This window comes from Talpa occidentalis, unplaced genomic scaffold (genome assembly GCF_014898055.3).
Source record: "Talpa occidentalis isolate TD23 unplaced genomic scaffold, MPIMG_talOcc4v2.1 talOcc4.9, whole genome shotgun sequence".
Lineage (NCBI taxonomy): Eukaryota > Metazoa > Chordata > Mammalia > Eulipotyphla > Talpidae > Talpa > Talpa occidentalis.
The window spans coordinates 100,300,093-100,321,113 of NW_023605305.1; the positions used below are offsets into that span (position 1 = coordinate 100,300,093).

General features: G+C 38.0%; 1 protein-coding gene across 6 annotated transcripts in view; it reads right to left on the reverse strand.

Annotated features, from left to right (window-relative positions):
* FRRS1 (ferric chelate reductase 1) overlaps positions 1–21,021 on the reverse strand; it is a 91,726-nt gene that overhangs the window by 44,895 nt on the left and 25,810 nt on the right. For 5 of the 6 annotated variants that reach the window (XM_054691049.1, XM_054691048.1, XM_037499220.2 and 2 more), the window contains exon 3: positions 4,938–5,103. The exons of the other annotated variant lie outside the window; for it this stretch is intronic. The gene's annotated coding sequence lies outside the window, so the exon portion shown is untranslated. The remainder of the gene's footprint in view (positions 1–4,937; positions 5,104–21,021) is intronic. 6 annotated transcript variants of the gene reach the window in all.

Sequence of the window (21,021 nt, forward strand, 5' to 3'; positions counted from 1 at the left end):
ATATCCCAAAATACGCTAATTTTTTCAGAAAACTATTGTGATTAGACAACTGAGATTTCCATGTCTTTTTTTCAGAATTTAATTTGTTTTGAGTCTTCTGAAATATTTCAGAAAATGTGCTCTCCTTTCCAATAATTCAACTTTACCTTCATAGACACATCAATAATTAAATTGACTTTGATAGTTGAATTGGAAATTATAGGAAAATTAAAAAATAGGTCAAGAATTTTATCTTCCTCAGACAAAAAGGTTTCAGAATCCATTTTCACAGCAGGCAACAGAAAAATGACTTTCTTAAATTAACAATTGAAATCATAAAAGTTTCTGAGAAGGTTCTGCTACAAAGAGCATAAAAATGGCATATTGAACATCAATTTGAGATTCATTGGGTTTGACTACTTATGATGGTTTAAAACTTCTGAAAAGAGCTTAGAGTCTAAGTAAGCATAAAAAGGGCCTCCCCAGTGGCACAGCAGTTGAGCGCTGGGCTGCAAAGCTGCCCACAGCCTCTGCAGCACCAGTTCGATCCCCAACCGCTGGGCGAGGGTCCCACATGGCACTCAGACCTCTCCTGCTGCGTCTGCTGCTCCCCTCAGCAGTGTACCTCATTAGTCTGCCTGTTCTGCTCCCCGCTCTGGCTCTGGTGAATTCTCTCACCCTCCCGCACTTCTGACTGTGCTTGTATAAATAAATAAATAAATCTTTTTTGAAAAAGTAAAAGCAGAAAAAGTAAAGGAAAGGTAGAGTAAAACAAATGAAGAAAAAGTAATTGGGAACGCAACTCTATATTCTAAAGCCGATTCCCCTTATCAATATCAGCAAGTAATTTTCCCATTTTCTATATTCATACTCTAGGAAAAATAAGTGGAAGCAAATGCCATATTTTATGTTAGAGATTTCATCTAGATAATTCCACACGACCACCTAAATAATCCTGTCCTCAAAACAAAATTAGTTGCTACTTGAAAGTCCCTTTGCTAAAGATACAAAACTAACAGATGAAACAAAAGCAAATATCATCAATTTATCATTTCATTGGTGTTACTATTTATTGAATGCCTATTCTATTCTAAGAATCACAGTAGGTGTTGTCTGAACTCACATGTATGAACACATATATGCCCTCTACTCCTTGAAAAGACATTGAAAGATTTTTTTGTTGGCACAGAATTTGAACCTCACAGAGGCTATAAGAAAGAATAAAGCACTGCCTAAGATCACACTGGGAAACAATAAGGAAAAAAATGCATTTCATTTTAGAAATGTAGAAGTATGTGAGTGCAATATAAAAGTTAGCAATTACTAAGTGCTTACAACATACCAGGTATCATTTCAAGGCTTTAGTGGGCATTCTTCACAACAGCCAAGGGGGATTGAGAGGAAAGAGTGGTATTGTGCCCAAAATGTAGACGAGGGCACTGATTGAGACACTCACCAAAGTCACAACAAATGCATGATAAAAAGTATGATCTTTGCTCTAATTTCTGAGGTTTTAACCACTAAACTCTCTACCGCTTCTGATCAGACCCTGAAGCTGAAACAAGTGAATCAGGCATTACGGAAGAAAGGGGACTCACACTGAGATAATTTGAATGAGAGCAATAAAAGAGCCAGAGGCAGAAAGTAAAAAATAAGAATGGACTTTTGGGGATAGTGAAGCATTGTCTAACTAGAGCCAATCAAGTATTGGAAATAGTCATTGTAAAGAGTATTTTAATTAAGTCTTCTTCATGGCCCTTACATGAAAATATCCATCCCCAAGACTTCTTCCCTTGGCTCTCCTCATATCTTCTCATGTTTCTCTAAGGCTCAGCATTTCCATGGCTTTTGATTATCACCAACAGGACAGTATGCTTCCACAATGCTTTCTTGACTCAAATTTTTATGTATGGATTTGTTTGGATGACAGTAAGGTCAAGTTGTCAGAAATAAAATTCATCATCTTTTTTTCCAGAATAGTTCTTGCACAGTTCAAACATTGCAGGCCCCAACTTCCAAATAAGTTCTGCATATTCTACCTCTATCTTTCTGTACTTCCACTATCCCTTTGCATCTCTCTCAATTAGTTACTGTTTTCCCATCACCTCTAAACACACGAGGAAAGCCTTCACTACCTGTCACCCAGATTAATGAAACATTCAACTGGTCTCCCTTACTGTATCTCCATTCTACATAACCCCACCAGATCATTTTCCTTAAGCACAATTCTCATTATATCACTCTTCTCCCTAAAAACCTTCATCGGTTCCCCAGAAATGATCAAATTAAGAACAAAGATATTAGACATTTAATGTTTTCTACTGATCAGCTCTACCTCATATCAAGGATTTTTCCCCCATCCTATAACAATGTATGTCGTTTGCTACTCTTGGAATAAACTCTATTCCTATGCTCTGTCATCCAACTGGGACCTGCATTATTTCATATATCAAATTCCTGCCCATGTAAAAATGAGTATTTGTTAAATGGGGGAAAAAATAAAATACAAATATCTGTGTACACTAAGCTTAAATCACGTAAAAAATGCACATTGCCTATCATTTCATGTAAAATGCAAAGACTAATAATAAGCAAAGCTGTAGAGAAATGAGCATGCTCATATACAGTGGATTGTGCAACCTTACAAAACATTTTGGAGGAAATTGACCGTTAATCATCTGATGTAGGAATTTATCCTAAGAAAAACCCGCACAATTAAGCAAGGTTTATTTATAATAGCAAAAATTTAAAGCAATATAGGTGGTTATAATATAATTACTGAACCTTCTAAGATCTAGGCATTCTTTAAGTGTTTTTGCAAGTATTACCTACACTATCAGTTCACAAAAATCCTAAAAATGAATTTGTATATATTTAAAGCAGAAATATGTTAAAGTCATACTGAGGAATGACAAAAGGCAAACTGCAAGAAAGATATGTAGTGTATCAAAATACCTATTACTTACAAAGAAAATGGAAAAGGTGGAAGAACCTCTATGCCACACTTTAACCATTATCAAGAGTGGTTGGTTACCCCTTAGGAGAGAGTTTTCAGTATGGGAAAACAAGTGGATTTTTTTTTTAACAGCTTTGTATGGTGCCTATTTTTTAACGCATGTAGTGCCATAATTTTAAAAACACTACAAAATATGCGTATGTAAAGACTATAAAGAAATACACTAATTGTAAGGTGTTTAAGTTTTTTTTTCTTTTCCTATTTTCAAGCATTGTGTTACATTTACTGTTTTTGCTTGATTTTGTTTTAGTAAAGAAAACCTCTACCCCTCCTCAAGGTTGATTTAAAATGCCATAATAAAAAAAAATTCGGCATACACATAAAACAAAGCAGAAAGATAAGGTTATTATAGCAAGGCTTTCAACTCATTGTTCCAGGAACAATGAGTTCAGTGATGCTCATAGATTAATGGATTTTATGAAATAAATAAGTTATTTGATTTTTTTTCAGCTGATTAGTTGCCTAGACGCCTTCTTAAAGTTAGATTAGTTCTCTTTTATGCAGCTGCAATGCTGGGTTACATTTTGTCCTTGACTTAAATGATAACCTTTTATTGATAATTTAGTTTTATACCATCAACTATTATATGCTATATGACAATGAATGGCATGGACCTTGAAATCATATAAATTTGGCTTTGACTCCAGCGGGCACTATATTTAGTGACCTTGAGCTAATTACAAGTAGTTTTCTTATTTTGTTAGTGACAATGCTACTACTAAGTGCTTTTGTGAAGATTAAATAACATCTATAAAACATTCAGCACATTGCCCACCATCACCAAGTCTTCCATTAATATTGACTGTCTTCTTTGGAGTCATGCCTCATTTTCCAGCCTTATATAACTGTTTTCCTCCTGGAACTTCCAACAGCTTCAGTTTCCAGGTAAAAAATTTTGTCACGTTTTCCACAACTGGTGACTTGCCTTACATAAAACTCCTGGAGGGGCAAGAGAGTCCTGCCCATTGATCGCCTTTTACACTGACTAGCAGACAACCTTGAAAACAGCATTTGTACATTGTAATTTCCAAGGAATCTGACATTACCCTAATTGGACAGGTGTGAAACACAAAGTACAGCCTACTAAATGAATCCACATATTTTACTGGCTTACTAAATAATTTAGTAGCATTCATCTCCTTAAACAAAGCCATCCTTAAAAATTCTAGCTCGTTGTTTCCAATAGGCCAACAGAACCAGATTTTAACTTCATATCTCTGCATTATCCAAGTACCTACTCACATCCTTCCACTTTTTTTTTCAATTCATAGGAAAAAAAATATTCCAACTTTAAAGCTGTTTTAATAATCAAACCTTTTCATAAAGTTTTGTACAGAAATATTCCTAATAACACAATTACAAATCAAAAAATATCCTTTGCCCCTAGGGAAGCACAGACAAGATGCAAAAAAATGAAGGGCAGAGGTAACACCAAGTCACCCCTGAGTCTTTTTGAAATTCTAAAGGTACACCAGGAGTCAGGCGGTGGAAGCTAAGATTTCTAGATTAAAAGACACTTTAAAAACCAAGTTAAGCTTCTAAACAACCTTCACGTAAGTAGGTTTTGCCCACATGTATGCCATCACGTTTAAATATAAAAGGGTGTTCCCATACTTTAAAATTAAAACAGAAGAAAACCCATTCATGAAGCAAGTCCATGCTTTTCAGTAGCTCAAAACCTTTTCCACTTAGTATTCAACCTTTTTGGAGAACTAAAGCTCCTTAGTTAAAATTACGGGACGTATTATAAACCTAACTCGTTAGTGAACATTCATTAGTTAAAATTAAGTTACAGAGACTAGTTTGTCTAAAAGCGTCCCATCCTGCGGCGCCGACAGCCCGGGGCCTGCACAGCGCCTGCTCTCCCTGCTGTCGCCTGGCAGGATTCGGTTTTTGCAGGCTTTTCCGAGAGTCTGATAGAAAGAAAACAGGGGACACTTACCCTTGAGCAGCGAAGGCAGCCTAGCAACTTCCGGCTTGGTTACAACTTGTATCACATTTCAGCAGCGGGGTGGAGCCAGTTTATCCAGTAACCAGAAGGGAACATTTCCCAAACTAAGCTGCAGAACTTGCTTTGCCAGACCAGTACTCCGTATCGGAGTCCATTTCTGAGAAAAAGAGTTTTGTTTTACACCGAGGAACACTTTTTGCCAACTGGTAATTGTCTAACCGAGGAAATTATGGTTTTGTGTTTAACTACAAAAGCATTTGAAAACACAAGGCCTGTATACAATGCTAAGACAAAAGGAGTTGCTAGTGATTAGGTAGTGTTGTCAAATTAAAAAATTTAAATATACACTATCCAGTGAAATTCGTATTTCAGGTAAACAGCAAACATTCTTTAGTGTAAGTATTGACCTATGTAATGTTGGGTTATACGTATACTAAAAAATGATTCACTTTTTCTGACATCCAGATTTACCTTGAATGTCCTGTATTTTATCTGGCAACCCCTTCTAGGGAATAACGATAAATAGCAAAATCGTTCAATTAACTGCAAGGTGTAAAATAATCAAATTGCATAGAGCTGAAACCTTTGAAAGTGTCAATGACATAATTTGAAAAGGTATTATTTTGCAAAACAGATCCTGAAATGTAGGTGTTTTGCTTGCTTTTGTTTCTTTTTAAGTCTTTTACGTCTTTGTTTTTCACAAGATTATTTTGCAAGAGAAAAAAAATAGGGCTAGGAAAATACTCTATATCTGAAAATATTAAACAGTCCACTTGGGACTCTGACTAACAAGGTGCAGACTGGAAAATAGATGTTGTCACCCATGCCTTGCCCCATGACCATGGTTGACAATCAACAACAAATTATCTAAAACCATTTCTTATGTTTCCTTAATTTTGTGTGTGGGGGTGGTGGTGGTGGAGGGAATTCTTCTTACAAAAGGGCACCTGCAAAACAAAGACCTGTACAAGTACTTGTTTTTTCTGAAAGTAAAAGAATGGGAGGGATCCAAGGAAGCAAAGCAGTAAATGGACCTCAAGAGTATCTCCATTTTCAGGAAATAGGACAACAACATACAAAGCTAAAATTTCTGATCCAGGACTTCTTCTAAAAACTCAGCTTTAGCTTGTCTTGTAGACTCCAACCCTCTGCCCTGAAGTGGAAAAGTATGAATTATTACTGCAACCAATTACTCCACTACAAGACACAGCTTAGAACACAGTTGTGAAACACATGTGTCTACCAATAGAGCTTAGGGATGAAATGAAGCAAATAACAAAGAAAATAAACACAAAAACCTTGCAACAAAACCCCTCAAATGAAGACAAAGTTTTGTCCAAAAGGGTCTGGCTGAGAAAGCCTGGGGGCACATCACACATTAAATACAAATGTATATCTGAGACCCCATTTGTGTTAATATATAAGATAACCTCTGCGCGTAAGCCCATCTCTTCATATACAGAGTCAGACAGAGCTAGCAGCACTCTATTAATGGCTACCAATATACTACTTTGTCCTTCAAGATGCATCTAAAACTGCAACAGGGTGGTCCCCAGGGAAGGGGGAGGTTCCCCTCTCCCTGTCTTATAGCAAAACCATTTGAAAAATGAGACAGGAGGGGAAGAACACCATCACTTTACTGTTTTTTCTCCTGGAGAACTAGTCACCGTGAGCAAAAGTTCCTCTCTACATGCTTTTAGTGTGAGGCTTTTCATAAGGACTACCCAGGACTGATTTTTCTATCCTCAAGCTGCTTGGAATGTGAATAGAGTTACACTAAATCAGGTGATCTCCAGTGCTATATAAAGCCTGAGGTGGTGTCACAGTTTTCTCAAGTTATAATTAGACACTTTCTAGTAAAAATTAACAGTGGACACTTTACATAACAACAGTATGATAAGAAGTCTATGAAACAAATAATTCTTAGAATGTATTTGCATAATTTTTCATCTTAGGAAGCACTCTGAGGAATATGGCACAGTGTAAAGAAACGTATGGTGAACCTTATTTGTCTCAAAATCCACCCTTTCCAGGCCTATCATTTTCCTTTAAGTTGCAATTCCCCTATTACTTCCTCCCAGAAGTTCACCTCTATGAGGCTCGCTCTTCATCAGCTCCTTCTGTGTCAACTGTCACAAAGGAAACCAAATTTATTAAAGGGGTCAAGGGAGTTTGGACTCTGAGAAGTTGACACTGACCTCCTGGATCCCATTCTAATGTCTCTACATCAGCAGTTCTCAAACTTTTTGGTTTCAGAACCCCTTTACAACTTAAAATTTATTGCAAACCCCCAAAAAATGTGTGTTCACATGTGTAATAAATATTAAGATTTATCATATTAAAAATTAAAACAAATATTTAAGTATGTATTCACAAATTCATTTTTAAATGACAATAATAAACTTATTACATGTTCTCTTTTTTTTTTTTTTGCTATCACTTTTATGTTGGTTTTTCACATATAAGAATTTGGTGAGTGTAGGGTAAAGAAAATATCAGGCTTTTCTGCCCTTCCGCCATCAGGATAGATGATGGATCCTTGTCCTGAATGCATGCCTGATGGCGGGCACCTGGAATAGGGTGTGGGCATAGGTAGAAGGGATTCAGCTGAGCTAAGACTGTGCTTTTTAAGGGCGGCGTCACAGGGACGCCAGAAGCAGCAGTAGAAGCCGAAGCCGAAGGAGAAGCCGAGAAGCAGCAGAACGAACTCCAGAGAGTTCAGATAGAGTGAAGACTTGCTGGGGGCTGGGAGGCCTGCCAGCCTCCCAGCCCCCCAGCCAGCACCCCTACCTGCCATATGCCTGGTGAACCCCAATAAAAAACCTGCAAAACCACTGAGGACTCTGACTCCTCCTTTACCCGGTCTGCATGGGATCAGAAAACCTGCACAGTGGTCCAGTCCTGCCCCTACAGTGAGAAAGTAGCATTGTTTTAATTTTTGCAAATCTGGTTTACTATAAAGTGCCTGGTTTAATATAAAGCAGCTGGAATCTCAAAAATATTTTTTGTCAGTCTGATGCAATATGATACAATGCAGGTAGTCACTTGAAAATGCCACTGTGCTCATGAGAGAATGAAAATAAATAGGGCAAATAGAATATAGCAAGAACAACAATCACCATTTGTTGAGCACCCATTTTCACCAACACAAATGTATTTTCCTACGCAAGCCTCACAAGGACTCAAGGTAAATGATTTTATGGACATTCTATGGCTGAGACTGGTGAGGATGTGTGTGGCTAAGCAGATTGCCCAAAATGAGGGAGAGAAATGTAACAAGACAGGATTCCAAATCAAAGCTACTAACTCTCTACACTGAATGTCTCTGCTAAGTCTGAATGAGAGCTAACAGACCAAATTTACAAACTTCCCTTTCTTATCATATTCAGTATTTCTTAAAAAGATTAGATTCAGTACATCTCCAAATGATTAGACTTTGCCTTAAATCAACAAATGCAAACCTATCATGTAAAATGGACTTATTCTCACCATGCCCTTAACCACATCCATCTCATCCGAACAGCAAATTCATCCTTTTTTCCCCATCTTCATTGTCATGATTCTGACTTATGTCCTCATTAAGTCTCAGTTGGACTGTACTCATTAGCTACTAAGTGCCTCCAATTTCTCATCAACCTAATTAGCCATCACATATGCTATTGTGTTAACCTTTCTAAAGTATAAGTTACATCAGGTAATTCTCTGGCTCAAAAAAATCTGCACTTACAACTTATTATTGAATAAATTAATGTCCAGATTCCATGGACAAATGATCAAAAGAAATACAGTTGATCCTTGAACAATATAAGTTTTAACTACACAGGTCCACTTATACTCAGATTTTCTTATAACCTGACAATATAAATTTACGGTGCTGATAATACAGCACAGTACTGTAGAGGTGGAGGGGAACTTTCCCCCAACTCCCTGAGTTTTTCTTGGACTGATCAAGCAATCAAATTAAAAGGACAGATTAGCAAAAGAAAAGAACAAATCTAATTACACATGTATGGAGAATCTACAAGGATATAGGGTCTAAAGAAATTGGGGCAAAACAAGAGTATTTATATCCTAAGCTAAGGAGTGGAATAGGAGCTTGGGGCTTCTGAGAGATGGGGGACTCACATCACAGGGAGAGGATGACTCACATGCTCTATAAGCCACATGCCAACGTGACATCTCTTGGGAAATCCTCTTTTGAACATCTTTTTTTTTTTTTAATTTAGGTTACATCAGTTTACAACACTGTATATGATTTAAGGGAAGTAGTTCACACCTCTTCAGAATGATGTTATGTACCACACCCATCACAAAGCACACATAATAGCTCATCATAAACCATTGGGTTCCCTCTCCCCTTTACTCTCTATCCTCTACCATGTGCCTCCACTGGCCTCAATTCTGCATTCACTTCTAGGGTTTGTTCTGGCTTAGTTTTCCCCCATTGCTTTGTTTCTCTATATTCCACAAATGTGTTGTGATTTGTCTTTATCCTTCTGTTATTTCTCTTAGCATAATCTCTTGTAATGCAATCCACGTTGTTACAAATGGCAGTGTAGTATCCATTGTGGATTTATACCACATGTTCTTTATCTGTTCATCTGTTGTTGGGCATTGAGGTAAGTTTCTATTATTTGGCTATTGTAAATAGTGCTAGAATGAACATAGGACTGCATATAACCCTTTGAAAAATTCACATTTTTGCACTCTTTGGATAAATACCAAGAAATGGAATTACTGGATCATATGACATATCTATCTTTAATATTCTGAGGATCCTCCAAATCAAATACCAAAAATTTTCTCCCCATTCATAGTAATAACCCAAAAATGTCATCGCACATTTTCAAAGTTTTGATAGAAAACCGGAATAAAGCCTCAATCCACTGTTTAAGACTGAGATAAATGACTCTGGGTCCCAATTGATATGTTTTGTCTTTTAAGGAATATAAATACAAGGAGAAGACCTAGAGGACTACTCCTTCCTACTACTGTTTCTTCAAGCTGACAAACTCAAGAAAAATTTAAAGTGACTATGAAAAGGCAGAGGCATTTAGCGCAAAGAGCATTAGATCACCCTGGACAAATCACTTATCCACTCTGTTCTTGTTTTCTCCCTGATAAGAATGAGACATTACCAGAACTATAGATTCTCCAAGATCACATGCCAAATTCTGAATGCAGATTTTTGATGGCCAAGAAGGGACACAAAATCAACCCAAAAAAGTCTACTTTCAGAGAGGTCACTTTAAAAAAAGAATTAACACAATCATCCAATTTCTCAAGCACTTACTATATGACAGATACTGTGTTTGGCTGCTACATACTAATTTATATATGTAAAAGGTGGCTCTGTATGTACATTGTAATAGTACATTATACATTGTAGTACAATGTAATATCTAGTACATTGTACTATCTTAGTATAGGGGAAGTGAATTACACAAGCTTTTTATGCCACAAGCCTCTGTGACTATCACCTGCAGCCTTGATCATGTTAACACAGAAGGCACTTGGGAGCATGGGCACAGGGCACATGTGCCTAATTGTGGACACCTGGAGCATGGGTGCAGGCTTACGTAAGTGTGCACACCTGAGCCTAGAGGCCAGGGATCTAAGGGAGGACTGCTACAAGAGGACAGTGACTACAAAAGAGGCAAGACCACAACAGAACGTCGGCGAGAGAAAGTGTAGAGATTCACAGGGGATAGGAAGCTGGGTTGCCTCCTGAGCTTCCCAGCCCCCCTGCCTGTCTGCCCTGCGCTTGGCTGCCCCACTACTCTTAGAAGAAAAATAAATGTAAATGACAGATAGAGGATAGACAGACAGACAGACAGATAGCTTGTTTAACTACCAGATAAGCCTGTATGCCCACAGAAACATAGTGCTCCTTGCTCCCCAGACATCTGAGCTCAGAGTGCTCTTTGTACAATACTCACATTTATGTTTTATGAAGTGATTTGTGCTTGCATAAGCACATCCACTCTCACAGTTTCATCTCCTTGATGTTAATAAACACCTAATATATAATTACAATCCGCACCTTTTACATATTAGTAAATGCATGTCCTATTTACCTAGCTGCTCCCAAGGTAATTGAATGTCTCACAATTCAAAAACTAAATTCACTATATTTTCTCTGTCAACACTGTAATAGGCTGTATAATGCCCCCCTAATCCCCACCCAAAGATTCACATCCAAATCCCTAGAATTTATGCCATTTACCTTACCTGTTTTGAATCAATCAGATTCTATCTAGTCTCTTAACTGTCATGTTGAGGCTCAACAACTGGTGACTAAGAAAGAAATAGGACGCCATTCACTAATTATCTTAACAGACCTCCTCTACAGCCCTGTTTGAAGACTCATAGATATACAAATGGACTTAAGAAACAGTCAAAAGTTTCAAAACAAATGACATAAGCTCAGATCACATTCCTGCCTGACCCTTAAATTTTCCCTATTCCCTGACTCTGGTGGAATACACTTCAACTGCCCCTTGATTATGGAACTAAAGCATAATCCTCATTTTCAAATTAATGGTTTCTTGATTATAGTATAATCAAGTATAATCATAGTTTCACAATGGCAACAAAAAAACAAAAATGTGTTTCAAAGATGCCAGCTAAAGAACTTGAAATAGAGAAATTAGCCAAGATAATCCAGGTGTGCCCTAATAGCAATCAGAAATATCCTTAAAGAGAGAGGCAAAGGCAGATTACGCACAAAAAAGAAGATAATGAGACCATGGAGGCAGTGACTGGAGTGATGCTGTCCTGCGCCAAAGATTGTCCACAGCCACCAAAAGCTGGAACAGAGAAGAAACAGATTCTTCCATAGAGCCTCTAGAGGGAGCATGATTCTGCCTCAGTGACCTCAGTCCAGTAATACTGATTCTGTAGGCCTGGCCTCCAGAACTGTGATAAAAGAAATTTCTATTGTTTTATCCACCAAGTTTGTGACATTTTGTTATGGCAGCCACAAGAAATCAACTCCCCTTTCTGATGTCTCCTTTATTTTTATTTTACCCACTCTCTTCAACATACAAGCTAAATCTAGAGATGGCATTTAGTCTTTCATATCTTTTATACATTTTAAACTCAAGAGTCACAACCCATTCATTAGTAGATCATAAAATGTTTAGTGGGTCACAATTGGTACAATTTTAATGAAATAAAACAGAAAAGAAAATATCAGAGCACATTATGTATGATAGGAGTAAATAAATACTGTTTTATGAGTTTATTCTGATTATACCAGTGAGTAGATACGTCCTAGTTTAAGAGGGAAAGAGTCTTACTGTGATTGGCAGGCAAAGATGTTGAAACCAATTGCTTTTATTATCTCACCACAAGTCAATTATTAGTTCCTCCTTTTTCAATATTCACATGTAGCTTTTCTTCCCACTCAATTATTCTTAGTAGGAGAACAAGGTGCTTTGGAATGAGACCACCCAGGGTTTGAAAATCAGTTTCATCACTAATTTGGTAGTATGAGTCTCCCTGAACCTGTTTCCTTATTATGAAATAAATCAGCATTCTTTAGAATGTTTTTATGAGGATTAACTGAATTAATATATGTAAAGTATTCGATTCCATGCCTGCAAATAAAAACTGCTCAGAAAAGGGTTTGCATTATAATTATCTAAAATTCTTTGGAATACGGTAGTAGTCTTCAACTAAATCTCTCACTTCATCTCTTAGACCCCCCATTAATTCTCTGTCAAGGTATTCATTAGTCTTTCTAAAACACTGCCTTTGTCAATAACCTGCCATTATATAGAGAGTTAAATCCATACTCCTTCTGGCATTTAAAGCCCTCCAAATCTGGCCATTATTATAACATTTTCACAGCTACTCAGCAGATACTGCTGACTAAATCAACCCATTAAACACGAAGACTCATACCCATGTGAAGGGTAAATGGAAGTTATCAGGCTTTTCCCACCATTAGCATCCCACCATTAGCATTTATGACCAGCACCTGTGGTCTTGCACGCATGTCTAATTGTGGGCACCTGGATGTGCACACCTGAGCCTGGAGGCTGGGACTATCAGGGCAGCAATGCTCAGCGATGGAGGATGGCTACAACAGAACGGCTACAAGAGTACAAGCGACTACAGAGAGATAGGACTATGAGACAACTCCAGAGAAAGCCCAAGGGAAAAGTACAGATTCCCTGGGGGTATGTCTTGCCCCAGTCACCCTGTCTTGCCAGCCTGCAGGCCTGGCACTATGCCTTTTTTCCACGTTTGCTCATCTCCTTTCTATCTATAAAACACTAACATCCTTCAAGGTCTAGCCAAATTTATCCATAAAACTTTTCTCCTAACCAGAATTAATATTAGTTCCTCATTATAAAATAACCTCATGGCAAAGTTAAAAGGTCATTGCCTCTGAAGTCAGAGTCATGTAGGTTGAAATCCAAGCTCTACTCTTTAATAGCTAGTTGATTTCAAGTAATTTATCCACCAATTTCATTTTCTTCATTTGTATAAAAAGATGATATAGACGAAGTTGTGACCTTTTTATGAGATAACATCTCATCATACGGGATCACGCCAGAATTATCTTGAAATCATACTGGTGATACTACCTTTTCCTTTTTCCTAAATTATGTTTATTGAGGTAAAGTAGATTTATATCTTTGTATCTTCCCTGAGAGTCAGAGGTTCAAACCTTTACAAACGTAACTTTCACTCCCTGCCCACCACCTGCGCCCCAGCAATCCTCTACCATGTTCCACTGGGCCCCCTACTCTCCCTTACTCCCACCCCACACTCTCTGATTGCCTCAGTTCTGCAGTCAGATGTTAAGAGTTTATTATTGTTATTTTTTTAAAGATTTATTTATTTATTTATACAAGCACTGGGTACAGTCAGATGCGCGGGAAGGTGAGAGAATTCACCAGAGACAGAATGAGGAACAGAACAGGCAGACTGACGAAGTACACTGCTGAGGGGAGCAGCGGGCACAGCAAGAGAGTTCTATCGCTCCATGTGGGACCCTCGCTGGCGGCCGGGGATCGAACCGGCGCCACCGAGGCTGCAGGCAGCCTCACAACCCAGTGCTCAGCCGCTGCGCCACCAGGGGAGGCCCTATTATTGGTTTGGTTTTGATTGACCCATTGTTATGTTGCCCTATGTTCTATATATAAGTGAGACCATCCTGTATTTGTCGTTCTCCGTCTGACTTATTTTGCTTAGCATTGTCACAAATGGCAGTTCATCCTTTTTTTATAGTTGAATAGTATTACACTGTGTATATGTACCACATTTTCCTGATGCACTCCTCTCTTCTTGGGCACTTAGGTTTTTTCCATAACTTAACTAACGTAAATAGGGCTGCAATGAACATAGGAGTATACATGTCTCTTTGAATTTGTGTTTTTATATTCTTTGAGTAAATTTTTTTGAGAAACCTCCATAAATTTTCCCATAGGGGCTGGGCCAGTCTCTACTCCCACCAACAGTGTAAGAGGGTTCCTTTTTCTCTATACACTCACCAACTCTTGGTTCTGATCTTTTTTATATGGGCCATTCTCACAAGTGTGAAGTGGTATCTTTATAGGTTTGATTTGCATTTCTCTGATAAATGATGATGAGCATTATTTCATCTGTCTGTTGACCATCTTTATGTCTTCTTTGGAGAAGTGTCTATTTAGCTCTGCTTCCCATTATTTGATTGGATTGTTTTCTTTTTGTTAGGTTGCATCAGTTCTTTATGTTTCAGATATCAGTCCATGTTAGATGTATATTTGCTCCCAGTCAGTAAGATGTATTTTTGTTCTACTGATAGTTGGTTTCACTGTGCAGAAGCTTTTTAGTTTGATACAATCCCATTTGCTTATATTTGCTTTTGTTTCTCTTGCCATGGAGATCAGTCCACAAAAAGACACCAATGAAGTCAAATGCTGTGGCATGCTTAACCATTTTCCTTCAATGTATTTATAGTTTCAGGTCTTATATCCATTTTTTTAATCCACTTTGAGTTATTTAATGCCTAAGTGTGAGATGGTAGTCTAGTTTCATTTTTCTGCATATGGCTGTCCAGTTTTCTCAACATTTGTTAAAGAGAATCCTTTTTCCAATGCACACTTGGCTTCTTTGTCATAGATTAATAGCCATTGATATGCAGGTTTATTTCTGGGCTCTCAATTCTACTCGATTGGTTTGTGCGTGATGACACTACCTTTAATGTCATATTAGAGTGAGAAAATACACACATAATTTTCATTCCCATACTCAAGCAGTCATTAATCATTGCTTTTAATTTTCTAAGTCCAGGCATGGCCTCAGGTTCTTCTCAATACATTATGTCAAGTAATCATTACCAATGGATGAATATTTCCACTCCTATGAGAAGTTCCTAGATGAAGGACCATGTCATTACTTTCAATACCTCTTTTCAGTAGCTAAAAAAAAATTAAGTTAAATACTAGATCTTACTTTAACTGGTAGAAATACAGGTACCAAGGAAGTCCTTTTTTTTTAATGCTTTACTTTTCTTCAAACTCAATTTGAATTCCAGGTCACTTTAAGGCCAGATTATTAACTATAATGAAAGCACAGTAGACATTCTTTATCCTCTTTAATTATGTGATTTTCTTTTGTAGGATTTTAATTTAGTGCAAGGCAGTATAAATGCTTTGTAATTATATGCCACAGAGATGGCACCACCAATCAAAGTAAAATATTAAAAGGCTGAACTTTAACAAATAATTAATAAAATCTCCATTGATCACCTAGAAACAAGACATAAAGCCAAGTCTTAGAGATTACAATCAGTGGCTCCAACTAATTCCTAATAATTAAGATTATAGTACATTTAAATTTCTACCATGACTGTTATGAATTAATTAAAACAAATAAGGAGAAGAAACTAAAAACCAAGAAAAATAACAAAATATCATCTACTTAGTAATAACCTAGATCTGTTTGGTAATAACCTAGTATATTTGTTTATCAAATTTTAATAATGAAATAATTTATCATAGAACGTCGCTTCAGTAGCTCTTGGGTTACGTTACTTTTAAAAATGTCATTTACTGGGGCCTCCCTGGTGGCGCAAGGCATTAAGCACCACACTACAAAGCAATCCGCAGCCTCTGCAGCACAAGTTCGATCCCCAGCCGGCCATGGAACAACCCACATGGTGCAGCAGACCTCTCCTGACTCGCCCGCTGTTCTCCTCAGCAGTGTATTTCAGTCAGTCTGCCTGTTTTGTTCCCCACTCTGTCTCTGGTGAATCCTCTCACCACCCCACACCTCTGGCCTATACCCCAGCTCTCGTATGCATAAATAAATAAAATCTTTTAAAAAATAAAATAAAAATAAAAATGTCATTTACTTACAAGATGACTCGGGGTTCCATTCTATTAAGTGAGAACCTTTATATATAATGTAAAGTAGTATTAATACTGGAATGAAACTATATTCCCCAATCTGAATGAGATGTAGGATACTTACTGATTGTATAAAAAGCCACTGGGTTTTTTTTATGCACAAAACATTTCAAGGTCAGAATGAAAGGTGGAACTTTGAAGTATCCTTGACTCTTTCCTTTACACTACCCTGCTAGCTAAAATATCTTCTCAACTATTTTTCTCTTAATTATTTCTCAAATTATTTCTGTCCTAGTGAGGTTTTCATCATATCTTGCCTAAACTATTATAACAGTATCCTAATTATTTTGTTGCCTCTAGATTTTCTTTAAATTCAAATTCTACTCCAACTGTTATATCCATTTACTTAAGAGTTCAGATAAGATCACACCACCCCTCAGCTTAAAATCTTCAACAGATTCCAATTCAAATGGTTTACTGCACAAATTAAAACTTTATTTCAAAAGCAAAGCTCTCAGGAAACTGGCCCCATCCCCCATCTCCAACTTTATCACCTCCTCAACCCCTGCTTCACACTTTATACTCTAGTCACACTCAACCACTTGAAATCCATAGCACATCTCATGCTATTTCTCAGATACAGTCTCATTCTAATACCATCGTCTTTGTGTAGAGGGGAAACAATCCTTACTCATTCTTCCCTGCAGGCCAAAAACCCCAAATGAATTGTTGCAATCCACTTTCACTGGACCCTTTCCAGAAACTAGTATGACTATACAGGGTTTTCTTATCCCTCTGTTCCCTCCATTGCTTTTTCCTCAGGGCAATCTTTGCTCATAATAAGGCAATCTTTATTCATAATAAGGTAAGATCTTGTAAGTATTGGCAATATTGGAATAACCTGAAAGATCTCAGCCCATGGAGAGGAGAACTAGGACCCAATGTCTTGAACTGTGCTCTCAGGCTGGATCTTACCCAGCATCACCAGGATGGTGGCAACACTGGAGGTGGGTGGGGGTGTCATGGGGATGGGTGGAGTAAGGAGAGAGAGAGAATTCTGAGGAAAGGAGATCTAGAGAGTGAGCACTCTAAGATGCCCATTTTGAGGCTGGCCGTACTTGGATAGAAAAGCAATCTGATAGGTAAGAAATGTTTCCCTGTTGGCGTAGGAGTTAAGTCTCAGCTCTATCACACTATCACCGCTATGGCCTGGGTTCCATCCCAGCCAGGGAGCTGACCCACATGTGGCACAGCAGACTTTCCATGTCTTGCCCGCTGCTCCCCTTGGCAGTGTATTTCAGTGGATCCACCTGTTCTCTTCCCACTCTGTCTTTGGTGGATCCTCTCACCTTCTGCACCTCTAACCTACACCACAGTTCTCATATGCATAAATAAATAAATAAATCTGAAATAAGAAAAAAATGTTTCCACCATCCTCTGGGCTACATTGAATACATCTCAATAGTGACTAGTATTCAAGGTGTTTTCTTTTTAACAACAATACCTGCAATCCTTCTGGACATTGTGGGGCATTTACACTGTTACATATCTCATATAAGTGCCCAGTTGCTGCTTTAGCGTCAAACCCAACTATATTCATGTTTCCTTCTCTTGCAAATTTACAGGTAATGCTCTCTTATACAATTAAGATGTGCATGGTCTGCTGCCCATTTTCCTCCTAGCTCCTAGCTTTGAGATGCTAGATCATTCTGCTCTGCTCCCTTTCACATAAAAGGACTAGTTAGCTAAGTTTTCTGGTACACCTTTGCTATTTCTCTTCAACTATTTATTACTCATTTATTCCATCTCCTTTACACTTTGAATCTAGTGCTGAACTCCTTTTTTTCCCCCTTTTCCTTTCCTTCTCCTATATCACCCTCCAACGGGTAAAAAAGATTCTTAGTTTAGGGTGTTACCAAATTTACTAATAAAAGATGGGAAAACATGCCCTAGTGGAGGAAGGCGTGGAGAAGTTCTCACGAATTCCTGGAGCTTCTCAGCACACCAGATCTTCTTAGCAAATTAGGCAAAACAATAATTAGCAGGGGTCAACTCCTATGATTGTCTACCTCCACCTCAAAAAGCTATGGATGCCTACATCTAGTTTCAAAGGAAACTGTGTCCCTGTACTCTCTGAGGTCAACTTTTGCATCTGTCTTCCTTAGTTGATCCATCTACCTCATTTTTTCTCTCTTTGGTGATCTCAGTACCAATCAAACTAAACTGCTTGCAGTTCACCAAATGTACAAGCTCTATCATGTAGGGTACCTTTGTTCATATTACCTCCCCTTCCTGACAGGACCAGCTTTCAGTTCCCACATTGAGTGCTACTGAACCCATAAGTCAGGAACTACTCAAGGGTCATTTCCTCTACGAAGTCTTTCATGAAATTCCAAGTCGATCAGCCATTCCCTTCTCTTCCCCTCCACTGCACTCTGTGCACACCTGTGCTTCTTTCCTGTACTCATTGCACATGTCTGTCTCCTCCCATTAGTGCCTAAAGCTTAAAAGACATTTTTATATCACTTTCATTTGCCTTTGTATTGCCACATAATAATGCGTAATGTTTGTCACACGAATAAATGATGAAACAAAATTATATTCTTTACCAAAACAATGCACATATGATAAAAAGCAACAGAAGACTGAGAATTTCATCTTGCCCACCACTACCCATCCAGTCCCCAAGTTTGGAAGATTTTTGAAAAATAGCTGAGTGAAGGATAAGAGGAAGTTAAAAAAAAGGAAGTGAGTGATGTTACAGGAATTAGGTTAGGCAGCAGGCAAAGAACATGAATCGTATTTTCTCAACAGAAATTACAAAAGTGACAAAAAACTGACACAGTGCTCGACCACATCGGCATAGGTGATCTGTTTAAGACGTGATAGAATGCTTCCTTGGGAGCCTAAGAATTTTGGTTTTAAAAAGCTGTTATACATTCTCTGGTTTTACCTTGGATCTAACGACTTAGTTTTCCCAGGTCTTGGAAATTTAATTTGGCTTCTACAGTGCCTGGATTTTTTTTCATACACTAATGCTGGCCCAGTCCTGTCACCTCTTTCTTCACCACTCTGGTACTCTCCTCCCATCTCTTGCCTCCCATCAGCCAGCAACACAGTTGAGTACAAGTCACAGCAGTTATCTGGGTGCTTAGGAGACTGGCCTAGTAATCAATCACTCTCAGCCGCCTTTTAAGGAACTAAAAGCATCTGCTCTCTGCTGCCCCCAGTGGGTCAAGTTTATTCTCCAGTCTAAAACAATTTTTTTTAAAAAAAGGTGTTTATAATATGACATTCAAAACACAGCAGTGGATAAATTCTTGACCTGATTTCTTAAAAACTTTACCTCTAAAAAGCAACACACTAGAACTATTTTTCTTGAATCAATCCTGATAAACAAAGAAAATTTGATGAATCCAGTGATAGAAAACTTGAAGAAATGGGAAGAAATTGGAAGTTTTAGCATCTTGAGCAGGAATATAGATAGGAGATAGGGAAGAAATAAATTTGAAAGGTGGAAAGCACACTCAAAATTGGACATATTAAGTTTTAGATGCCATTAAAATATCCAAGTTGAGGGCCTCCCTGGTGGCGCAAGGGGTTAAGACGCAACCTATGAAGCTGACCACAGCCACTGCAGCACGAGTTCAATCCCCAGCCAGGAAGCAACACACAAGGCGCAGCAGACCTCTCCTGTCTCGCCCGCTGCTCCCCTCAGCAGTGTATTTCAGTCGATCTGCCTGTTCTGTTCCCCACTCTGACTCTGGTGAATCCTCTCACCCCCCCCCTACACCTCTGGCCTGTACCCCGTTCTTGCATGCATAAATTAAAAAAAAATCTTAAAAAAAAAATATCCAAGTGGAATGCATGTGATTCCTTGACGAAGGAATCACTAACACATAAATATTTCCTTCAAACTAACAATAAAGTTGTAAATAGCCCAAATAAAAAGGACAACACATTTAAAAAGTGATAGAATTTGAATCAGTAGCACTTAGGGAATAAGCACAGATGAAAAAGAGGAATCTGAAGAGTGAGCCTTGGGGCACAATAATGTTTAGATGTTAAAAAGAACAGGCAGCATCTATAAAGGAGAGTGGAATCAAGTGACCAGTAAGGTAGGAAGAAAACTGAGAGTGGTCCCAAATGTAGAAAATGGCTATACATTTTCTACATTATTTCTACAACTGTTTCAGTTGTGTCAGTTGTTGCTGAGAGCTTGAATATATCGAAGATTAACAACTGGTAAATAAGTATTGTTTAAATTAGTACAAGATGATTCTGACGGACCTAGTGTCTTTCAGCCTCACATTGGCTCTTAAATTGCCTCTAGTTTCTCTGCTCTCAGACTCATGATGAGGTTCCATTATCACTTTTCTCTTCTGTTACACTGTTAAAGCTCTGCTAAAGTTACTGGGCTATCAGCAGCATGATTTTATATGGCTTTAACACCACCAATGTGAGGCTGAAAGACACTAAATTAAACCTAAAATTCTTTGCATGTTGGTTTAGGACTAGTCTTAACAGGCAAACACTTAAGTTTGATTTCACTAAATGTAATACCCACACGGTGGCAGTAGATGCCTGGCAATTCTAAGTATCCTGAGCAACTGAAAGTGCAGAAGAGTGAAAACTCTGAAATACTAATAGCCAATTGTTTCAGAGCTGTATTAATTAAAACATTGTTATAGTTGGTCTGGTGTAAATCCAGTCTAGTTCATATTTGACAC